The 22,538-nt window shown below is 43.7% G+C and overlaps 1 pseudogene; it reads left to right on the top strand.

Moving 5' to 3' along the window:
• Positions 1–21,053: 21,053 nt before the first annotated feature.
• LOC118010884 lies at positions 21,054–22,314 on the top strand (annotated as a pseudogene).
• The last annotated feature ends 224 nt before the right edge of the window (positions 22,315–22,538 follow it).

Here is a 22,538-nt window from a genome sequence, read left to right as displayed (position 1 = left end):
TCCTTTAGAGTCAAACACCGAAGATTCCCCCTATACACTTGCTGGCAGTAACTTCTTCTCTGAACTCCTACAAAATCCTAGTGCTTTTAAGAATCATGGAGTTCCCAGGACATATCCCGAAGTGCCCAAGGCTTCCACACTCTGGAAGGAAATCAGGTTGGAGAGGACTCAATAGGCCTGAGAAGTTATATGTCCGATTATATGAGATGTTATATGCCTCTGGTGGCTAGGTTTGGAATGGAGTGAGAGAAAAAGAAGATAGGAGGCTACTGCAGTAGTCTAAGCAAGACAAGATGGTAGCTTGGGCTTGGAGATTGGCAGAAATGAAGAAAGAACTGAATGGATCCAAGAGATTATCAGCACATTAGAATGTCAGGACTTGACAGTATAATAAAAAGATAGTAAAGGCAAAGGAAGGAGAGGGTTTCAAAGGTGATTATTTGATTGCTGGCTAATGTAAGAAATGAATAGTACTATCATTCCCTGAAAAATAAAATACTTAGAGAGAACCAGGCCTTGGAGTCTAGTTTTGGCCTTGTTGATTTTAAAGATCTTTGAGACATTCAACTTAAGATGTCAAGTAAGAGGTTAGATATATGGGTTTGGAGTTCAGAAAAGCATTCTGGGCTGAGGATATAAATTTGAAAATTATCAGAATTATCAGCTGTTGAAACTCTGGATATGGTTATGGTTGCTAAATGCTGAGGGAGGTAGTATGGAAGAAGAGAATAGGGCTCATGGCCCAGTCTTAGGAGGCTGACACTTAATACCCAGGCCAAAGAAACTGAGCCTACAAAGGAGATAGAGGGGATTGTCCAAAGACCTAGGAGCCAATCAGGTAAGGATTGCATTGGAAAGCCAAGGAAGAGAGTCTCAAAATGGAAGGAGAGGTACGTTGGTGAAAGGTGAAGAAAGATGAGAACTGAAAAACAGTCACTAATGCAGCATTTGGTATGTCATGGGTGACCTCTGAAGGAGCCATTTGGAAGAGTGCTGGGCCTGGTGGAAGGAAGCCTACTGAAGAGCGTTGGTTGGGAGATGAGGCAAGAGAGACAGTGAGCAGAGTTGTGGCACCCTGGGCCAATGCTGGATTACGTGATGTGGGCATCAAAGACATCCCTCGGATATGACTAAAAATATCTAATGGATCTAGCACCATGGAGGTCATGGGTGTCCTTAGAGAGAGGCAGCCATGGTGGGGGAGTATTAGGGTTGGGAAAGAGGGTTGGGGATTGGAAGGGAAGGAAATGGAGACTATAAAAATGATGTGACCTCATAATGAAAACTGGCTCTGCCCTCCTTTGTCTCTGTCTCTACCTGCCTAAGTGCTTAACAAGAACCTCATTTACCCCTCTGCCTCCCCCAGAAGATGGAACCACAGATGGTAGCAGGGAAGAGGAGATACAATGGATGGATAAATGCCTCAGCCCTTTCCTGAATCCCAAAGACAGCTAGTGCATTGGGTATTTTTTGATAGAGGCCATATATCCTGTATTGGGTTTCCTCATCTGTATGTGTGTTTAAATGATTTTAATATCAAACCCAAGGTCTACTGCTGATTTAGAGTTCAAAAGAATCTCCTCTATAGTCTGGAACATCCCTGCGTGGTTTGTAAGAAGGATGAGGAGTTTCCGAAGTGACAGTGCTGCCACTCATAAAAGAGAAAACAAATTCACTGTGCAATCCAGGAGGGGCAAAGAGCACAGCATATGGCTGGGCTTCCGGATTCTGTCCCTCAGAAGTGAGACAGAGACAGCTCTTGAACCTTCACACTTACTCGTAACATTAGGATAGGGGATTCAGATTACACAGATGGTGGTGAAATGCCAAAAAAGTAAATGTTGACAACTGGACTTCTTTCCCATCAAAGACATTTAACCTAATCTCTAATGATTAAGTACCTAACCCTACTTTCAAAGCACCATTGAATTTTAGGCAACTAGATCTTTATAACAAAAGATGAAAAAAAAATTGAAATATTTAATTGATCACCTGGGCTTTAGAGAGGCCTTGCAATTTAATTTCATCATTTCTCTTGACCAATAGCTGTCTGATAGAAGTATAAGGTGAGCCGCAAATCTAAATTTAAATTTTATAGTAGCCATGTCATAAAATTAAAAAGAAATAGGTGAGATTTCTTAAGACTATATTTTATTTATCCTAACATATGCAAAATATTATCATTTACATATGCATTTAATATACACATGTATTAATGGGATATTTTATGTTCCTTAGTTCATACTAAGTCTTCGAAACCTGCTATGTATTTAACACAGCACATCCCAATTCTGACCAGCTACATTTCCAGTGCTCGACAGCCACGTGTGACTAGTGGCTACCTTATTGGACAACCCTACTCTAAATAATCTTCAAAGAATCATGTACAAAAGAATCCATCTAGTTAAAAAATAAGCAGCTCCTATTTACTGAGCACCTAGTATGTGACATGTTGTTTACTCTTCACCATGATTCTGCCACATAGATATCATTCTCCTCTTTTTACGGAGGGGAAACTGAGGCTCAGAGCAGTTAAATAAACTGTGCTTCCCTGTCAGGATCAGGTTTTAAACTCAAGCCTGTGCTTTTAATTTGGCCATATAGTCAATTAAAATCCTTGAGTCTTTTTTTTTTTTTAAGATTTTATTTATTTCACAGAGAGAGACAGCGAGAGAGGGAACAGAAGCAGGGGGAGTGGGAGAGGAAGAAGCAGGCTTTCCCCCCGAGCAGGGAGCCCGATGTGGGGCTCAATCCCAGGACCCTGGGATCATGACCTGAGCTAAAGGCAGATGCTAAGCGACTGAGCCACCCAGGCACCCCTAAAATCCCTGAGTCTCTAATAGACTCATGATGTTCACTCAAAACACATCTTCTCAGTAAGAAGCACAGCTGTAAGGCCACCAAATATTAACCACTCAGGAGAGCAACAAGAAAAGAAAGGGGCACCCATCAAATCCCAATTCTTATTCAATAATAGATGTTAACTCATCTGAGAACAAATTTTATTGAGCACCTTCCTTGTTTTCGTTATTTGTTTTACAGATTTTATCTTTAAGTAATCTCTACACCCAACGCAGGGCTTAAATTTATAACCCTGAGATCAAGAGTCACATGCTCACTGACTGAGCCAGCCAGGTGCCCTGAGCAATTTCCTGTATAACAGGCATTATGGAGAAAAAAAGAAGTACACAAAGTTACCTGGCTCTGACCCACCTCCACACCCTCTACCCTCCTCACTTTCTCTCACAGGAAATTTCCTATTTCCTGACATGTCTTTTCCTGACTCACATTTGTGTATCTCCTGTTCCCTCTGGTGGAAGATTCTCCCTTCTCCAGTCTGAGCGATTAACTCCTTCTCATCCCTTAAGATCTGGCTCGAATGTCACTTCCTATAGGAAGTCCTCCCTGATACTGCAGGCAGAGTAAATCATTTTGCCCTTCATGGGTTCACAGCATCTTTCTATCAGAGCACTTACTATACATTTGTTTCTGAGTCTTTTCCCAGAGGGTGAGCTCCTGGAAGCAAGGAGAGTGCTTGATTCAACACTTGTTGGGTAGGTGTCTAATTCAGCTATCTGCTAGGGGTCTCCTGGTCCCTAAATTCTAGGTCAGATTTATTCAAGTCCCAATTCTATAGGTGAGGGAAACCTAAAGCTCTTCCTCAGGATTCTCCACATCTGGGGAGATGCTCTTACAGTCTTATGGCTCATTCTGTTTTTTACGTCCTGACTTTGTCAGAATTGCTCTGCTCTAGGTCTCATACTTCTGTCTTCAGTTCTGCTCTGGCATCAGCCCCCATACTACATACAGCTTCTCTCTTCTTCTCTCCCCATCCCCAAAGCAACCATGCAACCACGTAAACAAGGCATTTTACTGAAGACCACATGATCACAGGGAACGGGTGACGTGGCATACAACAGAGCAAAAACCTCAAAACCATGTATTAGATCTTTCTACAACCCTGCTCTTCACCCCCCACCCCAGGCCTATTACATTCCCACTTCTCAAAACTTCCCAGCTCCTCTCTCCAATCTTTTCCTTGCCACCCACTCTGCTTCCCCCTCCATTTTCTTTCTTTCTTTCTTTCTTTCTTTTTTTTTTTTTTTTAGGAGCCCAAACCCAAAAGCCCTCTCATTTTCTCACATAGAATGGTGCATTTTTGCCTTTCTGCTTGGGCTCCTTCAGATACCTATATATTGGCCATTTTCCAACCCAAAGCCTTAACAAAGTATTTTCCCCAGCAGAGGCAGCACCCTCTTAAGAAAAATGTCAGACAACAGTTAAGGGAATAATAACTTCTGTCTAGAGAAAGTGCTGGCCAACCTTTTCTGGAAAGGTCCACATGGCAAAGACTTTTGACTTTCTAGGCCATAGGATCTCTGCCACAGTTACTCACTTCTGCAGCTGTAGCACAAAAGCAGCTGATATATAAATGATGTTCCAATAAAACTTTATTTACAAGAACTGGGGAGGGGGCAGGATTGGCCCCCAGGCCCCAGTTTGCCAATGGGCAGGATTTGACTCAGAGATGATAGTTCCTGACCCCCCCATCTGGAGAATGAGTGGACCACCCCTGATCTTTTTTTTTTTTTTTTGAAAGAGAGAGAATGAGAGAGAGAGAGAGAGAGAGCACAAGAGGGGGGAGGGTCAGAGGGAGAAGCAGACTCCCTGCCAAGCAGGGAGCCCGATGCGGGACTCGATCCCGGGACTCCAGGATCATGACCTGAGCCGAAGGCAGTCGCTTAACCAACTGAGCCACCCAGGCGCCCCCCACCCCTGATCTTCTAGAGCTTCCAATCAAGTCTGGGAATCAGGGCAGAAACATGAAAAGATCACTAATATTTTTAAGAGACAGTAAATGATAAATTCCAGAGGAATGGTTTAGGTCATCCGAGTTGACATCTTAATGAAATTTCTGAATGCATTATTGCATGAAGCCCTGGTCGCTTCTGGGTAGTGTTGGAGAGGAAGAGCTCCTTGCAGAGAGGTTCATTTGCTAAGAGACCGGGGTCATCTAACACAGGTGTCGACAATCTACAGACCACAGGCCACTGCCCACCACCCGTTTTTGTAAATAACGTTTAAGGGACAGCCATGCCTGTTCATTTCCATATTGTCTCTGGCGCTTTCCCTCTGCGTTCAACGTTGTTTTGACAGACCGTAGCCCACAAAGCCAAAAATATTTACTATCTGGCCCTTTGCAGATAAAGTTTACTGACCCCTGATCTAGGACATTTGCAATGTGGGGTTGTAAGAGAGCACAGATTCTGGAGCCAAATAGTCTTAGATCCAAGCAGCAGGCCTGTCACTTTCTAAGTGTGGCACTGGACTAGTGACTTCACCTCTGAGGCTAGTTTTCTCACCTATAAAATGAGCTGTTGTGTCTATTTCACCAAGCTGTTGCGTCTCTTCGGTGAGACAACCCAAAAAACACTCAGTACAGTGCTCAACACACACAAAAACACTATTTGCCTTTTTCTTCTTTTTCCCTCCACACAGCAACTGACTATAAAATGCTATTGCATTCATTTGGTTTTAAGTCATTCCTGAACAAAAGTGACTACAGTTTAGATAATATTAAGGCAGGCAGATTATCACACACAAAGGAGTTAGAGATTCTTTTAAAGTAAGCTTCAAGGGCATTGCTAAATGTGTGTGTTGTTCTTTTGTTTCTAAGTGGCCTAAAACCAAGGCAAAGTGGCTTGCTTTATTTATTTATTTATTTATTTATTTATTTATTTATTTATTTATTTATTTTAGTTTTTAGAGAGCGAGCGAGAGGGAAACAGCATGAGAGGGGAGAGGGTCAGAGGGAGAAGCAGGCTCCCCGCCGAGCAGGGAACCCGATGTGGGACTCGATCCCAGGACCCTGGGATCATGACCTGAGTCGAAGGCAGACGCCTAACCATCTGAGCCACCCAGGCGCCCCAAAGTGGCTTTTTAAAAAGCAACCTTTATTGGTTCACATAACTTAAAATTTCTGGGTTGGATCTTTGTACACGGTGGGTCCAGATACTAAAACATGTCATCGAGAATCTGTGTTCTGTCTGTCCTCCTCCCGGTGAGGGCTTCCGCTGAGCAGTTTCACTCTCGGGCAGACTCTCTCTGTGCAACGGGAAATGCGCGCGAGCAGCTCCAGATTTATGGCTTAGCACAGGGGTCCTAAACTCTAGCCCCATGGCCAAATCCCGCCCAATGCCTGTTTTTGTACAGCCCGTGAGCTAAGGAAAGTTTTACGTTTTTAAAGGGCTGTAAAAAATGCAAAGAAGGTCTACGTGACAGAGACATATGGCTGAGCTGACAAAACCAAAAATAATTATGATCTGGCTCTTTAGAGAAAGCATTTGTGAACATAGCAGTTCCACTACAAAAAGAACCATTCTTGTCCATTGCTTCCAGTAAAAGCCCCCAGACAGCCTTCCTGGGACCATCTGCCTTGTGCAAAGTTTTCTCATTTCTGTCTCCGATGTCAGAGAGAGCTGGATTCAGGGCTCCACGGATTTTCTCTTGAGACCTTGAGTTTGTAACTTTGTCCATTTCTCAAAGTTTTATGTAACAATCTGCTGGTCTTTTTGATGGTTTCTTTTTGCTCTCATTACTTCCTTCTTACCTTTAATCACTTTAAAGTTTCTTATTTTATAGTCTGTATCTGATATCTGAGTTTCAGAAAGATTCCTATCTTCTATTCGTATGCCTGCTGGCGTGGGTTCCTGTGTTTGAGGTTTTTAAAATCTTGGATTGTGAATTCATCTTAAGTGGTGTTTGATCCTCAGGAATCCTGGAGTTACAGGTTTCAGGGTGTCTCTCCAGTGAGGCTTCACCTCAGCTTTTGCCAGGAACTTTGGGAGCATCTAAGAACTGTTTCTATGCTCATAGAACATCCAGAGGTCCCCAGCACCCTATAGCAAGGGCACCTTTGAACCCCAAAGCTAGTGAGGGCAGCCCTGGGGTTTCAAATCCACCCCCCCACCCCCACCGCTCACTCCAAGAAATGCAAGCTCACTTGTCATTTCCTTTCCTCTTTTGGGAGTCTTTTTTCTCTTTACCCTTTTACTAAGGGTAGCAGCTTTATGTGGGATATCAATTTTTCCTTCTGTCCCAGAGTAACCATTAAATCCCAAGCTCCCTGGTTTCTGAGATCATCAAATACCCCCAGGCAGCCCCAGCTTTAGTGTGCAGATCGTACTCTGGTTTTTAGTTTCCATTTCATTTTTGGGTCCTGGGATTTCCTTTTCTTTCTTGTGAGCCCAGTTGGACATTTAAAGGGATGCTAGTTCTATTTTATACTGCATTTCCAGGTGTTTCATAGCAGGAGGGTTTTATGTAACGCAATCTACTCCACTGCAGGAAATGGAAATCCCATTAGGCCTGTGAGCCTGTTGGAGACCATGCCAGTGTCATATGCCACCTGCAGAGACCTTCCTCTGCCACTTTTATCACCTCGAATAGCACCTGGGGAGGTGCTCACGAGAGGTCTCGGGGAGATGATCACTCGAGTGAGTTCCCAGAGGGTATAGCACAGCCTGCCGGCAATGTGCTTTACGCGTAGGCACTCCTAGGCTCGTGTGTAAAGCGTCAGGCTCGTGCCGGGCTGAAGAGGACGAGCTCTAGAATCAGACTGTCCAGATTTAAATCTGAGTTCTCCTTCCAAGATGGGTAACCTTGGGCAAGTCACTGAACCTCCCTGCACCTTCATGGCCCAGCACGTGAAGGAGGACAACAAGGGAGGTGAGCCTCTGGTAGGTTAAGGGAGATCCCCTGTGCTGGGGAAGACATCCGTTTTCTCTGAGCTCTCACACACGAGGTCAGGGATAGAGGGACGAGAGCTCATAGGAGAGACCTGCCCCTTCCCAGAAATAAAAAAGGGAAGAAGGATGTGGAAAAAGCCTGAGGTCATCACCTTTGTAACTGAAGAGAATTTGACCCAGTGCTGGGGGGGGGGAGCAATTCAGATGGTAAGAAATGCTCTTTGAAAGTGTGGAATTGGATGAGGATTCCCTAGTTTGTGTCCACTGATCTAAAAATGAAATTCCACCGAAGGGTCTCAAGGGCTTCTCCAGTCCCAGAGACGTCACCCTTCGTTACAGAGGCTGTGGGAAGAATGGGCAAAGCCTATCTGCCTTCAGTGAAGGCAGGGGTGAGGCTGGAGAGAGTCAGGGGTCTCCTGACCTTTGCACTCTGGGTCTCTACACCACCCCTGCACCTCCATCTGCTTCTCATCTAACCCCTAAGTCATCAGGATGGAAGTGTCATGCAAATTCCTGAGGAACATTTACTCTCAAAAGGAGAACAAAAGACCATCAGAAACTCTGAAGCTTTTTTAAGGGAAACTGAAGCTGGTGAAAATGCAGACAAGAGTGTAAAATATAAATGCATTTCTGTCCGTGGACTAGAATCAGCCCTGTTGAAAAGGTTTTTCTTTAAGTATTTTTACAACATTTGGCTACGGGAACAGTTATCCATCCAAACGACTTTTCAAATGGGTTAGCTTAGCGCTGCCACGTAGAAGTGCGTCCATTAGGAAGCGGTCCTCCTGCTGTTTCCTCCTGAGAAGTGGTCGGAGCGCTGGGAAATGTGCTTCTCACTCAGCAAGGGCTTAGTCAGCAGCCTGAGAGGCAGAGAGAAGCAAGAGTGGCCAGACATCAGCTACACTCATTTCTTTTCTTCTTCTTTTTAAGGTTGTGGGAGCAACTCTCCATGAACTTTGCACAACATTTTGTCGGTTTCAGTTAAATCCAGATAAAAACTTGTTACAAAGTTCATCTGGCATTTTTACAGTTAAAATCATCCTTTCTGCTGTGTTTTGGGGTACAAATAGAAAATGATTCACACAAATTTTGTGATCTGTGTTGTTCCCGTCTAAGCACCTAAATCTTTTCATTGTTACTTTTGCTTTTCAGTATGCCAGTGTCTGTCTATTGTGACCACTTCCAATGCTGTCCAGCGTGCCCCCTGCTAAGGAGAGCAGAGCTGGCAGCGATGGGCTGACATTCAGGAAAGCACACTTCGCCTTAAGAGATGGAGATAATTACAAATTCTGAGAGCTGTCCATCCTCGGAATAAGCCAAGAAGTGAGTTCCCTCACAGGGGGCAGTGGAAGCCATCACCAGGAATGCTGTTGGCAGGTCTCTGAATTGGGTGTGGGATTAAAACACAAGACCCTAGGTCTATAAGATTCCATGATTTTACCAGGTAAAAATAACATTTGTATAGTACTTCAAAGTTTTTTGTTTTTTTTTTAAGATTTTATTTATTTATTTAATTGACAGAGAGAGAGAGACAGCGAGAGAGGGAACACAAGCAGGGGGAGTGGGAGAGGGAGAAGCAGGCTTCCCACTGAGCAGGGAGCCCGATGCGGGGCTCGATCCCAGGACCCTGGGATCAAGACCTGAGCCGAAGGCAGTCACTTAACAAACTGAGCCACCCAGGCGCCCCAGTACTTCAAAGTTTTTAATGAACCTCACGATCTCATTGATTTTTTTTTTTAATGGAGATGACTTTTTCTGACTTTATAGTGAGCGTAAGTAAACATAAACAATATAGACTTTTGAAGGAAGCTGAACAGAATGAAAGCAAAATAGAGATTCTCCTCCCTCCATATCTAAAATATGAACAAAAAAAGAAAATCAGCAGCAGCAAGCAAACAAGGAAATGTGGACAACATACTGGGGCCCAGAGAGAAAATGATACAAGAGAATGATCTGGGGGAAAAAAATGGGAATGTCAGTTCCAGGGAAACAATTAAAACCAAAACAACATTACCATGGAACTAATAAATAAATAAAAATAACAAAAAAAAACTAAATAGACACAGCTCAAAATAAAATTACAGATACAGAAAAAAAACACTTGAGATAAACATCATGAATGCATATAAAAAGCATAAGGAATTTGAGCCTCGTTGTTCCTAAAGCAGAGAACCCACAAATAGGACAGACTAAATATACATAGAGATGAAAAGAGAAAATTGCTCTGACAAATGAAAAAAAAAAACAAAAAACGAATCTACAGATTGAAAAAGCACACAAAGACCCAGGAAAACAGATACTGAATGATCAACACTAAGACATAGCCTTCTTAACTTGCTGAACTTCAAGGACTTAAGAAAAAGAAAAGTCTTTTGGCATACTGACATAAAAAGTAAGGGAAGTCAATTGGATTGGCCTCTATCTTTGATAATCTATATTCAATGCCAGAATATAATGAAGCACCATCTGGAATTTCCAAGGGAAAGTGTGACTCAAGACGATCTCATCCATCCAAGATAAGTTCCAGCATGAAGGCCACAGACAAATACCCCGACACATGAAGGGACTCTGAGAATACGCACCCATGGGTCTTCTTTGAGGAAATTATTTAGTGATGAAGCCCAGTCAATTTAGAGATGAGTCAAAAGACAGTGTTTGAGGAAGGACAGGCTGGGGTGGAAAAGATTTGTCATGAACATTCATTTGAACACAGAACTGATGATATTAAGCGACCATGGCAGTGGTATTTCTACAACAGAATGTGAATAATACAAACTATGATATTGTACACATAGTAACAGAGCCAACATTGGGAGGTGAGGGGCAGGGAGATGGGAGGAAGCACACATCTAAAGATTTACTCATTTTTCATATCCATGAGTCATTCAATACTGCCTGAAATTGAAACCTACGGCTAAAAAAATAATGACTCCAACCTCTTAACATTTTTCATTGCTTTTCTTAACCTTCTTTCCCCAAGAGGAACTGGGAAGGAAATAATATCTCTTGTGGTAAAGATGCATTTAATGAAAGGGCAGCAATTCGTTCAGTTTTACTTGAGCTTTACTTTTCTAAATGCTAAATTCAAGTTGATATTACATCTATTATTTATTTTAAAACAGCGTGGGTAATATATTTTTGCAAACAAAATATATCTGCCTGTGTTTGCTTCTCTTTCAATCCATCTTTAGCCTACATTCCCCTTTCTACTCTTCTTCCTTCCCCACAGGACTTGGATTTTCATTCAGATACCCGTCTCTCTGCCAGGCCAGCTGTGGGCTCCGAGGCACTCAGAACCCAGCTCCGGAGCCAGCTCTGGAGTGTGCGGTTGGTCCCAGGATAATCCTAGTTCTCCTCATCCCATGCAACTCGGGGCAAAGACAAGCAGAGTGTGGGATATTCCTGCCACAGAATCTGGCATGGGCTCGTCACCCGGCTAAGGCCAACAAAACTGGAGGGAAGGTTCACCAGGGATTTCTGGGGAAAGAGGCTTCCTAGCTTGAAGAGAATGCTGACCACAGGAGGCTCCCTCTCCCCCTCTGAACTTGGTGGGGGGAAGGTACAAAGCCTGTTGCTGCTATAACCATTTTTATCATGAGTAAAGCCACCCTGAGACTTACACCCCCACCCACAGAGGGCAGAGTCACAGAGGGATGAAGCCGGGTCAGCCCACCTCGTCTCTGAATGTCAGTTACGGAAATCAACACATTTCAACGTGTGGTAAGCCAATCAGAATCAGATTTTTTATGTATTTTTGATGCTGAAAACATTGTAACAAACTATAGAAAGGATCCCTGAAACATCGATTTAGAAAGTTGTGAGATATCATTTACCTAATGATAATCATTTGGGGTTATTATCAAAAATGTACATTTCTCCATTGTCTAAATACTTTGTAATAAGCATGTCTTATTTTTACAAACATGAAAAGTCATCCTTCTTGTATATTAAATTGTTAAATATAAAAGCAATATATACTCATTGTAAAAAAAACCAAAACCAAAAAAAAAAAAAAATCCAGTTTCTCTACCAGATGCCCCAAATAGAATTAAAATGAGAAAGAATGTTCTCTGATCAGAAAATATAATAAACATGATTTTAGAAATAGTTAGCATCTTTAAACTAAGCAGTTTACATGTATTATCTCATTTAATTTTCACAACACATCTATGAAGCTTGTAACATTAACATCTCCATTTTATAGAGAAAGAAGTATCTTTTTCATTTTTCCGCAATTGCCTGAAATTCCCTTAAAAAGAGACAAAGTCTGTAAGAGCGTATTAAAGATCAACAGTTTATACCACACACATGGTGGAGAAAAATAATATGAGCATGTGAGTAATGTTACTCAAAATGGACAAAAAGGCAGTAGATCCCATCCTGGTTTAGTAGGCGCGGGATGAGAAGATTACAAGTCTTGGGGCTTTTGGAAGTTGGGGGTGACTGGGCTTTCTTGATCATATAAAAATGAAGCCCCAGATCATTCTGAGAACTGCCACCACCTAAAATTGAACTTCTGTCATTTTTAATAAACTACTCAGAAGCATAAGCTCCAGAAGTTGAGAACTGAGTCTGTCTCATTCAATGTTGTATCTTCAGCACTCAGCACAGTACCTGGTACATAGGGCTCAATGAAGGAAAGATGGAAAGAATAAAGGAGGAGAGGAAGGAAGGAGAGAAGGAGGGAGGGAGGGAGGAACAGAGAGAGGGACAGAGGGATTATTTTCCACTTTACTTCTGATCCATCCACCTGCACCTTTGTCCAAGCTGATGGTACCTTTAAAGGGACATACACGTCTTCTTCTTCCTCCTTTTCTCTTCCTACTGGCGGGAAGACACATGATGACAGGGAGTTCCAAAGCTGTCTGGGACCATGAGAGCATGAAGCTACAGTTTGAGGGTGACAAAGTAACAAGACAGAATCCTAGTTAAGCCACAGTTACAGCCCTGTACTGCCCTCCAGACTTCTGCATGGGAGAAAAAAAAAATGTATCCTGTTTAAGTTGCTGTATTTTTGGGGTCTCTTAAAAATAGCAGACTGAGGGGCACCTGGGTGACTCAGTCATTAAGCGTCTGACTTCTGCTCAGGTCTTGATCCCAGGGTCCTGGGATCGAGCCCCTCATCAGGCTCCCTGCTCCACGGGAAGCCTGCTTTTCCCTCTCCCACTCCCCCTGCTCGTGCACCTGCTCTCGCTGTGTCTCTCTCTGTCAAATAAATAAATAAAATCTTTAAAAAAAAAAATAGCAGATTCTTGACTAGCATTAGTCAAGTACAGACACATTCTAATAGAAACCATAGTTACCAGGATGGCTAAACCATTGACATTTCCTGAATTCAGTTCTTTTATTTTATCTTAATATTAGATTTCTAGAAACTCAGTTGACTTACAGGAATTTATTGGGTCATATGGTTAATACCTCGAGGGGACTTTGGGCCCCAGGTATAGTTAGATTCAGGGGTTAAACATTGTTCATAGACGTCAACCTCTATGTCTTGGCTCTGCTTTTCTCTCTCTTGGGTTAACGACCGGGTAGGACCTCTTTGTGAAATGGCTGAAAGCTCCTGGCTCACAGTATCCTTAGAGATAGCAGGTACAGTGGGGAAAAATCTCCTTATCCCCTGACTTCCCATAAAATCCTCAAGACTGACTCTCATTGGACTCTCATTGGATCATGTGCCCATATGAGCCGAACACTGTGGACCGTGGTTCAGGCCTGGGATCTGGGCCCACCCCTGGACCTCGAGATAGTTCAGCTCTACCTGAGCCAGGTGCACAGATAGTGGGAAAGATGAGGGTCTCCAAAGAAATGTCCAGGTGCTCTTACCAGAATGAAAGAAATGAATGCAAACAGGTGACAAGTGCCGGTGTCCACTATAATTTATTTCTTTTTTTTTTTAAGATTTTATTTATTTATTCATGAGAGACAGAGAGAGAGACAGAGGCAGAGGGAGAAGCAGACTCCCCGCGGAGCAGGGAGCCCGATGCGGGACTCCATCCCAGGACCCTGGGATCATGACCTGAGCCAAAGGCAGACGCTCTACCGACTGAGCCACCCGGGCGTCCCTATAATTTATTTCTTGATTCACAAATGTTTATCGAAACACCAAGAATGTTCCTGGCCTTGTTGCAGTTGATGGGGATGTGGAGTGAGGAAAACAGACAAAAATCCCTGCCGTCCCGAAAGGTCCTTCACATTCAATAATGATGAAGCAATTTCTTGTGTCCTCTTAAAAAGCTTTGTGTATCTTCTTCTGGGATATTACCAAACTCACCAGGGGGCTCTAGAATAATCTCTAGGTTCATAAAAAAGCAATCTGGGACTTTCACATTATGGGGAAGATGCAAAGGCTGGGTGGGGTTTTTCTTGTGAGAAAGGGACTAAGAGAGGAGCCAAGAAAAAGTAAAGGTAATATCCAAACAGCTTATAGGTGGAGTTTGGGCATTTTTGGGTGAAGTCATCTCATTCTCCAGAGAACTCAATTACTCTTGCCCCTGCCCTCCCATCCTAATCTTGCAGCAGAGTATAAAAAGCTGGAAGAAATATTAGTCTGACATATGGACATCAATTAGGCTTTTATAGGTCGAGGAAATAAAACACTAACTTCTAATGGTTGCTAGTAGTGAACATGGCAAAGTAATTTGTCTCCCGAAGAAGCATGAAAGCACATCCGCAGTTTCCTGTTTTGCCCGCTGTCTCCCACCATGGTAGTTTGTTGTCCCAACAAGTTTATTTTCAATTGTCATAGGACATATGCTTACAGTTTTAGGAATGGAGCCACTTGAGATAAGGTGGAACTTGTCACCGAGAAATGAACTCCAGTAAAGTTGCTTCCTTGCCCGTATTTCGGGACACGTTGATTATCCTCCAAAATGTGCCCGAGTCAACGCACTAATTCAGAGCTTTGTGCAAACTTCTGACAGAGGCACAGACCATATTTTAAATGACACAGAAACATTTGCTGTGCACCCCCTTCTCCTCAGTGCTTCCCCCCACCACCGCCACCATGCCTTGGCAAATACTGCTGGCCATAAGGTTTTTATTTATTTAAACAAATATCTGGTGAAGAAAGAAAATGGAAATAATCATTTTTAGGTGGTGGTTGGGGGCAGTGAGGGTGGGGAAAGAATTGAGAGAAGACCAGCAAGGAATTTCCTTCTCCTCCACTATTCACTAGAGTGTTTCGGGTGACCTGTTATGCCCTTGCCAAAAGCAAAACAAAAGGGTGGTCTGGATATAGGTGGAGACAATTTTTGGGTATACCCTTTGACTCAACTTCTTAAAAAACTGGTCTCTTATGAACGTGTCTACAAGTTACTTTCTCCCTCTGAGTCTCAGTCTTCCTCATCTGTGAAATGGGGTTAAGAACATGGAGCTCTTAGGGGAGTTGGGGGATTAGATGGCGGGTCCTATGTGAAGCACCAAGCATGTTGGCAGGACAGACGGAGTGTCCCATGAAAGGCAGTCACCCATGCACAAGCCCAATGTCATGTTTATGGAGTTGTTCATGGCATGTTGGGCCTGGGACTACAGTCCTTCCACATACAGGTGATCCAGCCTACAGTGTCTCCAGATGCAACTCAGGAGACACCCAGGCGTTTTTTGAGTGACAGCACGTTCAGAGAAATTCACTCCAAACCGAGACAAAGACAGCTCTCCTTGAAGGCTCAAGGGTCTGTTTTCCAGCCCCAAATAGGCTATTTAGATAACAAAGGCAAGTCTGAGATGTGAAATGGCTGATAGCAATCCCAAAATAGAGCTGATGTGAGCTGGAATAAAAGCCCTCTGTTGCCCATCAGTGTCAGCAGCACCTACGTGTGAAAGGTGGGTGCTGCGGACTCAGAGCACTGCAAGCTTCCCATATAAGGCGGGAGAAGGGTCCCCAGGAGACAAGGGAGGGGTTGGCAAACTACCGGGCTGGAGAAGGTCATTGCTCAGGCCATCCATATGACATAGACCCTAAAAGAAACCTTCCCTCCAGCCTCATCTCCCAAAAGAAACAAAACTCAGAGAGCTTACATGAGTTCCCCGAGGTCATACATATTAGGCGCAGGCAGAACTGAGAAGGACCCAGGTCTCCCACCACTCAGCCCAGCTGGTGCCTTCCCCACGTTTCCCGGGTCATCAGACCCAGATGGACCTTGAGCGTGATTGTTCTAGGCATAACCAGAATGTTGGAGAAGAAAACTTCCATGAAGCTGGGGAGCACCAAGGAAGAAAGGGAAAGGAAGATGCTTTTTGAAAAAGGGGGAGAGAGAGAAGAGAAAGAAATGTGTTTTTCAGATACAAAATTGATATATGCTCACTAAAATGACAACTGTATGAAATAAAATGGGAAGATCTCATGCTCCTTGTCAGGCACAGCATCCCCCTCTCACTCCCCACAGGTCAAAACTGTTCACAGTTTTTAGCGTGTCTTCCAGACTTTTTCTATACATGTATATGTATATACTTTTTTGTTCTAACAGAAGTGAGATTATACATACATCCCGTTTGGCAATTTGCTTTTTTTTTTTTTACTTAATAATATACTATGCAGGTCTTTCTGCGTCAATGCTTATAGATCTACCTCATTGCTTTAAACGTCCCTGCAGTGTTTTATCATTTGCATGGAACATGATTAATTTGACCAGTTCTCTAACGATGGGCATGCAGATTGTTTCAGCATTCTCCTCACTAACACAAACGAGCCAGCAATAAGTATCTTGTGTATGTGAGCGTCTCTCTCATAAATATTTTAGAGTTGGGTCAAAGGGCATATACATTTTAAATTTTGATAGATTTGACTAGCTACACTTTCAGAAACTGAAACGATATGTATTTCCACCAGGAGTGTGGACCAGTTCCCCTTCATCTAAACCTTCATCAGCACTGGGTATCATCAATCTTTGTGCTGTTTCCTTGTGTTGTTTTCACATATATTCTTGAATTCTGAGTAGAGTTAGACATCCATTTGCATTGTGAATAGCTATTTGTATTTATTTTAGTGTGAAATGCTTGGGTTTTTTATTTTTTCCATTTTTTTTTTCTGTTTGGCTTTCACCTTTGTTTTCTTATTGGATTATAGCAGTTCTTTGTAAATTAAACAAGTGACTCTTAGTCTGCAAAATGGGTAGTGGTTACATTTTCCAGTTTGTTGTTTGTCTCTTGGCTTTGTGTGTGTTGCTATTTAAAATTTGTGTGTGTGGTCACATTTGTAAATCTATTATTTATACCTCCTGGGTCTTATGTCATGCTTGGAAGATCCTCACTACTCCAAAGGGATATAATTCTACCTTTGCTCTAAAGTTTTTATGGGGTTTTTTTTATATGCTACAAATAATAGACCAAAATGGAATTTCCTTTAGGCAAGGAATGGTGTAGGAACTCAGCTTCCTCTTTCTCTCCCTTTCTCCTCTCATTTTCCCCCTGGATCACTAGTCTATTTTCTTAATGCTATTGATTGATTGGTTGGTTGATTTGTTCTTTGACCATTTCTATGAAATACCACTTTTTTCCTAAATCAAATTACTATTCATACTTAGGTATTTCTCTAGACTCTATTCAATGAATTGTTCTGTTCATTCATGTACTAGCATCATTCTTCTTCAAATACTGTAGCTTTATGATACGTTTTCAGTTTCTATGGAGGCTAATCTCCCCATAACTCTTCCATAAAATGTTTGTTTTTTTAAAAAGGACTCTTGATTATGCTCCATAGAAAAGACATAGTATTATATTTTACAAAATCCACTCCCACACACATTCTTTAGGCTTCTGCCATTACATCTTAGTAAAATCTTGCAATGTGTATTAGCTACTCCCTCCTCAGATGTTCCTGACCCTGGGGCATGTTGAGATTTGACCTTAGTTATTGGTCTAGTAGCAACAAAGGGTAGCTGTGGTGTGTCTGGAGGAGAATAAGCACCCCTTGCAAGGCTTCTTTCCTGGGTGAAGTTACCACAGGGTTTGCAACCAAAGAAAGTTAGTCTGCTCAGACATAGGAGGAACACACGTCCACTGGCAAGAGAGGCCCAGAGTGACTTGGCCACATTGGGAGTGCCACACACACCCCCCTTCACATTTCAGCATCTCCTTCCTTCTCAACCAACTCTCTAACTTTTACACAAGAAACTTGGTAAGGCTGTGAATTCAACTGACCTTGTAATTCTGCAACCCTCCCAATCACATTTTGTGTTTGATGTTTAGCAATGTGAGCCTGTGGCTACAATAAACAAAAGATTCTTTTAGGTCTGCTGTGGCAATTTTCTGGTTCTCAGGATATGGCATGAGCTGAGAATTAAAGGACCTTAGCTTGTCATTTGCTTTCTGTCAATGCTCCACTGCACCTAGGAGAACCCATCCAATGCTCCAGGCCTTGCTCTAGCTCATTCTTCACCAGTCATCTTAGCTTGATTAATGGTCAAGCCGTTGAATGCCGTGATTAGCATCTCTTTCCCACTGGCAAGGACCTCCTCCCTGCACTCAAGCCCATATGGGTGTATGTGTGCATGCATGTATGGATGTGTGTGTATATATATGGAGAGAAGGAGAGGGATTATGAGGAATTTGCTTGTGTGATCAGAGGCTGTGAAATCCCATGATTGTCTGCAAGCCGGAGACCTAGAAAACCTGGTGGTATAACTCAAAAACTATGAGTCTGAGTCTGATGGCCAAAGAAGATGAGATATGTCCCAGTCAAGCAGCTTGGCAAGGAAAAAAGGGGTGAGGTTTTTTTCCTTCTATACCTCTTATTTATTCGGGCCCTCAAAGGATTGGATGATGCTCACTCACGCTGGGGAGGGCAATCTACTTTACCAAGTCTACCAATTCAAATGCTAATCTCATCCAGAAACACTCACAAACACACCCAGAAATAATGTTGAATCTGGGTACCCCACGTTCTGTCAAATTAACCCATAAAATTACCTATCACACCCCTTAACCAACCTGATGCCTAATTGTCTCCTTTGCCTCTCCACGTATTGGCATTTGAGATCTACAACGTCAACATCTCTAGTGCTCAGACTCATGATTCCTTTGCAGGAAAAGCTCTGAAAAAAAATGATCTTTGTGGAAAAAGACAGAAACGAATAAAATAACACAAATCTACACAAGGAGACGAGGCCAACCAAAGCCTGGGACATAGGTGAGAGTCTGTTTCCTTGAGCACTAGCTTGAAACCCCTAGCTCGTAAGTAAGATTTTGAGCTGAAGTCCCCGGAAACAGTATCAGTGGGAAGATGAGTGTAAAACGTTTCCTCTATTCCTCTGATAGAAAATATGACTTTACTTAGGAGTTTTTAGCAAAATGCAAGACATCAGCTAAAGAATTAAGCCTCCTAAGGATAAACCAGTGCCTACCACTAATACAGGGGACCTCAGAATATGGCTGCAGACTGGCAGTGTCAGCATTACCTGGGAATTTACTAGAAAGGCTAATTCTCAGACCCCACCCCAGACTCACCCAGAATCAGAGACTGGCTGGGTATAGGCTGCGTGGGGCCCAGGACTCTGTGGTTTTTTTTTTTTTAAGATTTTATTTATTTATTTGAGAGAGAGAATGAGAGAGAGAGCACATGAGAGGGGGGAGGGTCAGAGAGAGAGGCAGACTCCCTGCTGAGCAGGGAGCCCGATGCGGGACTCGATCCAGGGACTCCAGGATCATGACCTGAGCCGAAGGCAGTCGCTTAACCAACTGAGCCACCCAGGCGCCCAGGACTCTGTGTTTTAATAAGCCCCCAGGTGATTTGATGCCTACTCATGTTTGAGAATCACAGGTTTAGACAAACCTGAATTCGAGAGTCCTGACTCCTCCACGTATAGCCAGGGTGACTTTGGCAAGACATTTAATCTACTCAGTTTTCTCATCTACATCAGCTGGACCTTAGTGGTAGCTAATATAGGCTTGTTGTGAAAATTAAGTAATAAAATGGGTGTACAGAATGTATGAAAGAGCCTGCCACAGAGCGCTTAAAAACTTAGCTTTTCAACTGTCTCTTCAGGCTGTAATGGGGATTAAAAGGACTAAGGGTTTTGGAGTTTAGTGTAGCAAACACCAGGCACATAAACAGTCTAATGCTTGGGGTTCCTGGGTGGCTCAGTCAGTGAAGCATTTGACTCTTGATTTCAGCTCACGTCATGATCTCAGGGTTGTGAGATCGAGCCCCGTGTTGGGCTCCTCTGTCAGTGGGGAGTCTGCTCGAGATTCTCTCTCTTCCTCTCCCTCTACCCCTCCACCCACTCGTGCTCTCTCTCTCTCCCTCCAAAATAAATAAATAAATCTTAAAAAAAAACAAAACCAGTATATGCTCAATGATGGTAGCCAGGACTAGTATCCGTGGTGGTGGTAATAGTCGTGATGGTAGTAATATAACCCTCAACAGCTATTGTACTTAAACCTTGTGTGTACTTGCTTGTTTAAGTACTGCATGTACTTAAACCCCTTACACGCTACATTTAAAACTCCAAACAACCGTATAGGATAGGTGTAGCCTAATTATCACCGCTTGTGAGATGAGGGAATCGAGTATAAAAGGGTGAAGTTTCTCCCCCAAGATTACCTAGCTCTTAAGTGATGGAACAAGGATCCAAAACCAGGTCGCCCAGCCCCCGAGTCTGTGCACTTAAGCACTAATCTGCAGAGATACAGAAGAAATGCTAAGAGAGGGGGAGGGAGAGAAAGAGGAAAATGGAGGGGGTAGGGAGAGGAGAAGGAAGAGGAGAAGGGAGAGGGAGGGAGAGAACGGGAGAGAGAAGATGCCATTTTATATTTATTCCATTTTCCAGAAATGGAATCCATCCTCTTGCACAATTTTCAGCCAAAGAAGTGATAAATAGTGTTGCCTCCAGCCTCAGGCTCCAAGGAAGGGAAGGAAAATGTTCAGCAGGAGTCCCCAGGGGCGGGGGGTTGGCCAGTGCTTACAACTGTCTCACTGGTAATGACCGGGGACACAGAAAAAGATCACCTGTCAGTTTCACTGTAGTTGGTGCTGGTAGGAAAGGCCCCAGTGGGACATACAATTGGATCTATTAGAGAGAACTTAGACATTCCGGCAAACTTGGGCCAAGACATCTGTAGAAAAATAATCCCAGGTGGACTTGGGAGAGGGGCAGGGGAGAGGCAGGTGAAAGTACAGGGTCCCTTCAGTTCACTGTCACACTACGGACAGAAAAGCCTAGGTTCCCCCAGTGAGCCATGGCTACAGCGGGGAGAAATAGGAGATAAGCCCCCTTCCTTCCTGCCTTGCAGCCAACAGAGACACACCTGGAATACGGCCTTTTATAGGTGCAGGGAGACCTCAAAGATAACTTCCAGTTTCTAAAGATGACAGGGAATAGCAACCCCAAAAGAATTCTTAGGTTTCAGAAATTCGTAGTCTGGGAACAAGTGGAGGTCAGTGAGACCCATTTGCTAGAAAGTTTCAATTCAGTTGATCCGGTATTTATTACATACCTACTATGTGTCAATTATTCTCTAGGTTCTGCTAAAGTAGAGATAAATGAAACACAACCCTGTCCTGAAAAGTTCCCAGTCTAAAGCAAAAGGAGAATTACAAACAGATAATTACATGCAGTTAAAAAAAAGGGGGGGGGGGCATTAAGAGGATGACCTAAGAACACAGGAGTAGGGGTATCTAATCTAGTCTAGGCCCAGAAGGGAGTATACATCAAGGAAGCCTTCCTAGAGGAGGTGACGCTGGAGCTGAGTATTAAAAGATAAGGACCACATGTTCACCAACATTTACTATGGTCAGTCTTTCCAATTTTAGACATTCTAACTGGGGTCAGTAACTCCTTTTTATAATAAATGCTTAGCGGCTCTTCCTCCGCCGACCTCCCATAGCTGACTGAGCGGGGTCAGCGGGGTAGGGGCGGGCGATGGTGCAGGCAGGTGCTCGAGGCACCTGCACCAGATCACAGTGCAGACTTGGCACGTGAACGAATCCAGCGACCGTCCGAGGCGGCCCCACTGCCCGGAGCCGCGTCACCCAGTCAGCCTGGCGCAGCTGCGCGGCGGCTCACGGTTCTTTACTGGAAGCTGGGTGCCGACAAATATGAGAATGATCCAGAACGAGAAAAGATCCGAAAAGAGAGACATTACTCCTGGACAGACATAATAGCCCTATGCAAAGATAAACGACCAAAAATCATGAAGAGGAGATGAAGGTGCTCTAGGAGGAACATTGGCACCTGGATCAGGTGATCCGCTACGTCTTGCAGGGCAGGGGGTTCTTTGACGTGAGAGAGAAAGAGGACAAGCGGATCGCCTTTTCATGGAAAAGAGACGTGGTAACTCTTCCTGCAGGGATTTACCAGCGCTTTATGCTGGGGGAAGAGAACTGCGGCTGTGTGGGGGAAAACCGGGGTGGACCGCGTACACAGGGCCAGCTGACCATTTGGAGGCTCAGGGGGCAACAGGTGGAAGTTTTGGGGCTGGCCGCGCCGCGGCGCCCCCCGCCCCCCCCCCCGCCCCCGGCCTTTGCACTTGTGAATGTCCTGAACGTGATCCCAGCAGAGAGCTTGTCCTTTCTCCTGGCTTTTATATTGTCGACTTGGGGCTAGGTGAACTGTCCTTTGCAAGATGATTCAATCAGAGTATGTTTTCGTGAAAGGAGTTTTATTATAAAAGTGATTTTTACATAGAAGCAACTGGGGGGATGTGGGCAAATCACATTCACTTTATCTAATTGAAGATCAGTGGTCCGCAGCCCTGTGTTAGTGCGTATTGGACTTGACCCCACATGAGAGCCATCTCCCCGAATCTAAGTGCCCAGCTGCTCCATCTGGACCCGGTTCTTCGACTGTTAGG

The sequence above is a fragment of the Mirounga leonina genome, unplaced genomic scaffold, assembly GCF_011800145.1.
Source record: "Mirounga leonina isolate KUSES-001 unplaced genomic scaffold, KU_Mleo_1.0 Mir_129, whole genome shotgun sequence".
Lineage (NCBI taxonomy): Eukaryota > Metazoa > Chordata > Mammalia > Carnivora > Phocidae > Mirounga > Mirounga leonina.
The sequence above is the reverse complement of the archived record's forward strand: the minus strand, read 5'-3'. Positions and strand labels throughout refer to the sequence as shown.